Here is a 6,999-nt window from a genome sequence, read left to right as displayed (position 1 = left end):
TTTGGAGCCGCACTGCCCCCTGCTGGACAAGCCTGGCGGGGCGGCCCGGACTCGGGGCACCTCCTTGTGTCCAGCCCACAACCCAGGGTGACTCTCGCCGCCCTCAGCTCCTTATGGCCACGCATACAGATCAAAACCTTCCGGACTGGTCCCAGGGCCCCCTGCGAAGGAGGGACAGGGCGCCTCGGGGTCTGGACCAGCCTGTAGGAGCTTGGCTATTCGGACAAAATCCCAATCCCTCTTCCACTCGGTCCTAAGGATGCGTCCCAGGCGGGAAGGGAAACCAGGTCCCAGAGAACTGTGACCTCTGGGTGCATGGAGGGGTTTAGTCAGTGGGTTTGGGTTTCGCGCAGGCAGTGGGTGGTCTGCCCTTGGCCACGGCTTGCGATAAAGCTGATGGCAGGAGCCACCTCAGTTCCCTAAGTAATCCTGTGAGATTGGCGGAGGGACTTGGTTGTTCCAAGACATCAAGAGTGGGAGGGCGCGCGCGCGCGCGCGCACACACACACACACACACACACACGCACACGCACAGCTGCGATGCAGAGCTTTGGGAACATCTGAGGATCTGAGAGAGAGCCCCACCCATCCCTTTGCTCTTCCTGGAGTTCCATCTTTCCCAGGATTGACCACCGCTGCTGCCCACTCCTCCCCCACATCCCTCCACCTCCCTTCCCCGGGGGACACAGCGCCTCTGCGGTTAGTCCAGTCTCAAGGACTTCCTAAAGGCTGTGAAATGGGGGAGGTACCAGGAACCCCGACCCTTTCAACCCCAGGCCCTGCAAGTGTGCATCCTTGGAAGAATGGGTTCCCAGCGCAGAGTTTTCAGGGGGCGGTGGGGAGGGAGGCAGGGAGCTGCTCAGAGATCTCCAGCCACTCCCAGCACCTCTGCCTGGCCTTGCTCTACCCATGATTGCTATCATGCTGGTGGACCCAGAAGCCACTTCCCAGCCTAGTTCTCCGCAGTCTACACTCCTGACAGTGATGGCATAGATTGTGCAGAAATGGCAACTGCAAGTGCAAGGGGCAGGCGAGGCCGTGGGTCACCAGACCCCACACAGGCTGCAATTCTCGGTGACTGGGTTGGGGCATTTTGCCGCTTGTACTCGTTGTGGGTCGCACGAAAAAGCAATGAGAGGATAAAAAATGTTGGGTGGGTTTTCTTGCCTGTCTGCTCTATAGGAGCTAACTCCCACCTCCCCAAAGTCCCATTCCACCATCTCCCTCCCCTGCCTCCACAGTCTCCTGGCGGGTTTTCAGGATGGAAGGAGGTCATTGGCTCTGGACCGCTGGAGTTCAGCTGGGGTCCTTCCTCAAATGCTAGGCCTGCGGTTCCGGCGCGGGGTGGGGGTAGGGGGAGCTACCGGCTGGACTCCTCTGCTGACGGGTAGAAGGCGAGAGGCCCTCGGTGCAGCCTGGGGCTTCCTGGGGCTCCCTCTGGGACAAGATAGGGAGCGACCCGGGGAGAACAGCCCGCAGGGGCTTCGCCCTAGTTGGAAGAAGTTCAGATTCCACCTCCTCCTTCTGGAATGTAGCTGGGGAGCGCGCGGGTTGGGGGGGGGGATGGGGGGCACCCAGGGACGTTTTCCTGAGGACCTCCTTGCAGGGGACTCAGGGCTCCACTAGCGCCCTGGGGAAGAGGAGGGAGAAACGCATCGGGTGCTTAGGGCGCCTTCAGTTCCCAGAACGTGGAACCTGAGAGAGCATAACCCCTTCCCGCCGCCCCCCCACCCGCCCCCAAGCGGAATCCTGGAGTCTCTAGTCAGCTCATAGGTCCCATCCCACATCCCAGAGTTCTAGGGTGCTGTGACGTCACGGCATCCTCCCGCGGACACAGTGACCATTGCACAAGCCTCCAGCCAGAGGCAGGGATTCGCGATGTCTCTCATTTACGTATTCCATGACGTCACCGAAGGGCCCCACCGGAGAGGTGACACCCCCATTTCCCGGCCCCGCCCCGAGAATCCTGCCAGTCGAGGCGCCAAGACTCTGTCCTATCCCCATCCACGGGATCCGCAGTCCCGAAGCGTTGGCGGTGGCCCGCAGTGAGGGCGGGTGTCTGGCTGCAGCATCGCCCAGGGATGCAGGCTTTGGGAGACAGCGGCGCGGGGATGACTCGCCCCGCCCCCGGCCCCGCCCACTCCCCGCCCACGCCCCGCCTCCCGGCCCTGTCCCCCGGCCCCGCCCCCGGCCCACTGCGCAGGCTCCGCGCGCCGGCGCGGAAAGAACTCGCCGCCTAGAGCTGCGGGCGCCGAGGTGAGCTGTCCCTCCGCGGTGTCGGGGAGCCGCGGCCGATGTGTGTGTCCCGCTTTCGGGGCTCACTAAGCCGGCGGGTGCCTCCAGCCGTCGGCGCCTGGGAGCGCTAGAGGTGCGGACGAGGGAGAGGCCAGCTCCGGGCTCCTGCGGGCTGGGGACGCTGTGGTGTCCAGTCCTGCGCCGCCCTGGTCCGCCCGCCCGAGGACCCTGCGAGTGGAGCCGGCGGGACGCGCTGCCGAGCCCGGCCCGGCCTTAGCTGGACCGCCCAGGGCTGCCCACCCTTTTCGGGCAGGGTCTCCGAGGCAGAGGTCTCCCCGCAGCCGGGCGGAGCTCTCTGAGAATGACTTGGTCACTTACGCTACCTCTTCAGCCCGGTTTTCTGGGCCGCGGATAGAGCCAAACTGTTGCTGGGCTCAGTTTGCATGTTTCTTTATCTTTTTTTAAATTTTATTTTATTGTTTAAAGTATTACAAATAGTAGTACATATGTCTCCTTCCCCCCCGCCCCCTCCCCCCCTCCCCATTGACCAGTTTGCATGTTTCAATGGAAAAGTTCGCTACGGAGGGACAGGAGATATTTAGGCAGGGGTCAAAGCTCATGTCTCCGGCAGAGGAAGAATCAGAAGCTGTGTTTTCCTGCAGGGCGAGGGGCCAGAAGACCCAGCTTTAGCTTTTCCTGCCACTTTAACAAGCTTTGGGCAAAGCCCTGCATTTCTCTGAGCCTCAGTTTTCTTCCTGTAATGGGGATAAGGCTCTTCCCATCCACCTCAATTCAGTTGATGGAGAGGTCAAAGTCATATTTTCTCCATCATATTCAGACCTTGAACCCCAAACGGGGCCCTGATGTGTTGCAGAACAACTTTGGCATGTACGAGGTGCCATGTACCGGTGTGATGAGAAATGCCGCTCAGCACCCTGAAGTTGCCTGCCTCCCAAGCTGCCCCTCATCTTCACGGTAACATACATAGCCCAGGGGTCCCGAGATGGGATGGAAGAAGGATATCACCTGAACCAGTGGTCTTCCTGAAACCTCCAGGAAAACGTGAAGGAAGCCCTTTTAACTCCATTTGGACCGTGGGTTAATCAGTTCACAGGTTTTTGTTACATTTGGTTGAGAGAATGAGTCAGGTGACAAAATGTAAGTGCGCTCCTCACCACTCCTTTGGGGGCATATGCCTAGGGAGAAACAGATACCCAGCTTGGTGCAAAGGTGGGGTAGGGGCAGGGCCTATGTATGTGGCAAGTATGACTGCATAAGTAGTAGAGGCACTTTCACTCTGCAAACACGAGCCTGTAGAGTGAAAGACCCCAGTATAATCTCCTTTCGGTTGTGGCTTTGACTTTTGCTAGGCTGCCCTCGCCTGAAGAAAAGCTGGTCACAAAATGCTGTCACATGGATACATCCTCAGGCATGTTCCTCTCGCACTCAGCCCCCCGAGCCTTGGCTCTCTGCTGACATTCTTGGCCTTTTTTTTTTTTTTCTGGCCAATACTAGTTTCAGTTCCAGCAATGAGAATATAGAAGGACTAACCCAGAAAACTGGGATGGATGGATGGATGGGTTGAGAGTTTTCTCTTTTCCAAACACTGAGCTGGCTCTGAGTAGCTTAGCCATCTCTGGGGAGGTATAAAGCATAATTAATTCATTTTCAATGTTTGGTTAGATTGAACTCTTTTGCTAGTGAGATAAGATAAAGAGTTTTGTCATGACAGGGGCAAGAAAGGATTGCTTTTTGTCACTTGCAGGAGCGGGTACCACTTGGAGTCTGTAGGTAGATGGTGGCATGGGATGTGAAACTTTACCAGGGGCATGGAAGAAAGCTAGAGGACATGGGGCAGTAGTGGCTACATGATTTACCTCTCAAAGGGCCAGAGAGGCAATATGAGCTTTCAGAGATTCCGGACCTTGACTTAAATAATGAGAGTTTCTTTTGAGAATGATTTACTTCTTATTAAAACCTGGGTCAAGAGTTTAGCATCCCGAGTTCAGAATATCTTTAGCATCTCACAGCAGGCAAAGCTGCTCCTATAGGTCTGCAGTAGGTCAAGAACCAGAGCAGGTATAGTGCTGAAGCTATCAGGAATCATCTGTGTGGCCTTGTCATTGGAGAGATCAGCCAACACTGAAATAATGAACACACACTCTAAGGTGGGTGGGGCACTGGAAGAATTGTTAAATGATACAGGGATCTAGTTATCATCAGATTCACCTTTTTAATTATGAGGTTTATATCTTCTGTATTCTTTTTTAATTTTTAAATTTCTTTGTCTGTTCCTAACTTTGATACTTTAGTGTGTTAAAAACTCCCACCACGATGGTGGAATTGCCCTTTTCTTGTACTTTATATATCTGTAGATATATAGATTCCTATAACCACCACCACAACCAAGATACGGAACTATATTATCACTACAAAGATCCGCTGTTGTCAGCATTTTACCAGTTTGAGTGAAGTGTAGAAACTTTACCTCCTGTTATGGACTAAATTTTTTACCCCTTCTCTGGCATATACCCCCCTTCCCCGAAATCCCTATATTGAAATCCTAATGGCTAAGGTATTAGAAGGTGGGGTCTTTGGGAAGTAATTAGGTCATGAGGGTGGAACCCTTATGATTGGTATTGGTGCCTTATAAGAAGAGTCACGAGAGAGCTTGCTTCCTCTCTGCTCTCTACCATGTAGGGAAATGACAAGAAGATAGCCATCTACAAACCAGGAAGACAACTCTCACCAGACATTTGGATCTACTGGCACCTTCATCTTGAACTTCCAGCCTCCAGAAATGTGAGAGATAAATGTCTGTTGTTTATGCCAATGAGTCTATGGTATTCTGTTACAGCAGCCTGAACAGACCAGGACAGGTTCTTTAATCCCTTTTATCTTGTCTATGACATAATAATCTTAAATATTTCCTTTACATACATTGAATACCCAAGTCAGACAACTCTATGCTTTTTGCTTTGACTATCAAACATAAATTAGACAACTCAAGAGGGGAGGAAAAGTTTATTGTATTAGCCATGCGTTTGCTTTTTCTAATATTCTTTCCTTCCTCATGTTCCAGGTTTCCTTCTTTTATTATTTTCTTTCTATTTTGAGAACTTTTTATTTTTAAACCATTATTTTAGGGCAGGTCTGGTAGTGGAAAGTTCTCTTAATTTTTCTTCATCTAAGAATGTTTTTTATTTCTCCTTCATTCCTGAAGGATAATTTCACCAGTTACAGAATTCTGAGTTGACATTTCTTTCTTTTCAGCACTTGAAAAACATTCTGTTACTTCTGCTGGCTTCCATGTTTTCTCATGAGAAATTTGCTATCATTTGAATTGTTTTTCCTTATGTGTAAGGTGTCATTTTTTCTTGCTGCTTTCAATATATTTTCTTTGTCTTTAATTTTCAGAAGTTTGATTATGATGATTCTTCGTATGGATTGCCTTGGTTTTATCCTCCTGGGGATTTGCTCATATTTTTAAATCTATAGGTTTACATCTTTTTCTATAATTGAAAGTGTTTCAGCCACTTGTTTCTTTTCCATATTTGGAAAAAGTTTACACATAATTTCTCCTAAAATGTTTTTTAACTTCACTCCCTTTCTTCTCTATTTCTTCAACTCCAATGACATCAGTATTTCAACTGTTGTTATAGTCTCACAGGTTTTTTTTTTCTTTTTGTTCTGTTTATTATTATTATTATTATTTAGTTAATTTTCTCTCTGTTGTTTAATTTGGGTAATTTCTATTGTTCTTCTTCCAGTTCATGGATTCTTTCCATATCCCCTCCATTCTGCTTTTGAGGTTTTTATAAAGTTCAATGATAGTATTTTTTTCAATTCTAAAATTTCCATGTGGCTTTTCTTCCTGTATTTGCTTTGCTGAGATTTTCTACTTTCTGCTGTTTCAAGGGCTCCTAATTGCTCACTGAAGTATTTTTATGATGGCTGCTTAAAAATTCTTGTAGATAATTCCAACATCTGTGTCATCTTGATGTTGATGTCTGTTGATTATCTTTTCCTTTTCAAGTTGAGATTTTCCCAGTTCTTGGTCTGACATATGATTTCCGGTTGTATCCTTGACATTTTTGGCATTATGTTATGAGACTCTGGATCTTATTTAAATCTGTTTTAGCAAGTCTTCTCTGACTTGCTGTGCTGGTTAGGGAAGAAAGAGGTGCTTCTTTGCTATTACCAGGTTGGGGTGAATGTCCAGGCTCCAAACTTGGCTTCCCACAACATCCTTAGGGTAAAGGGGTACTGCAGTATTACTTGATGGAGGTGAGACTTTAGACTTCCTCTACCCCAGGTCTCCACTGACATCTCCCAGGTTGTGAGGGGAGAGTTTTGTTGTTGTTGCTCCACGGCTTCTATTGGTGGGTGGGTGGAAGGCCTTGTTACCCCTGGGTTCACCACTGAGTCCTCTCAGAAGAGCAGGGAGGAGCATCTTTTTCAAAGCCAAACAAAGACAGAAGTCCAGGCTTGCTATGTAGTCTTTGCTGACTGGTAATCCTTGGCTTTTTGAATCTCTGTTTTGTTGTGTAAGTGAATCAGTATTGGTCTTACAGAAGCATACACTAAGTGACACATTTCTCCACAAATTCCTACTTCCTGGGATCACTTCTTATTTTGTTGTTCTAAGGTCGTCCTGGGTTGCCACTCTAATGCATTGTGGTATCTTCAGTTTCATAGGGCAAAATGATCACTTTGGGTTTTGACACAAAATGCATTGGAGTGTTTTTTATTATAAAGTTATAA

General features: G+C 49.4%; 1 long non-coding RNA gene across 1 annotated transcript in view; it reads left to right on the top strand.

Moving 5' to 3' along the window:
• The first annotated feature begins 2,209 nt into the window (after positions 1-2,209).
• LOC307111901 overlaps positions 2,210-6,999 on the top strand; it is a 213,283-nt gene continuing 208,493 nt past the window's right edge. The window contains exon 1 of the long non-coding RNA XR_013814634.1: positions 2,210-2,256. This is a non-coding gene — a long non-coding RNA (uncharacterized lncRNA). The remainder of the gene's footprint in view (positions 2,257-6,999) is intronic.

The sequence above is a fragment of the Cnephaeus nilssonii genome (assembly GCF_951640355.1).
Source record: "Cnephaeus nilssonii genome assembly, chromosome: 15".
Classification (NCBI taxonomy): Eukaryota; Metazoa; Chordata; class Mammalia; order Chiroptera; family Vespertilionidae; genus Cnephaeus; species Cnephaeus nilssonii.
The sequence above is the reverse complement of the archived record's forward strand: the minus strand, read 5'-3'. Positions and strand labels throughout refer to the sequence as shown.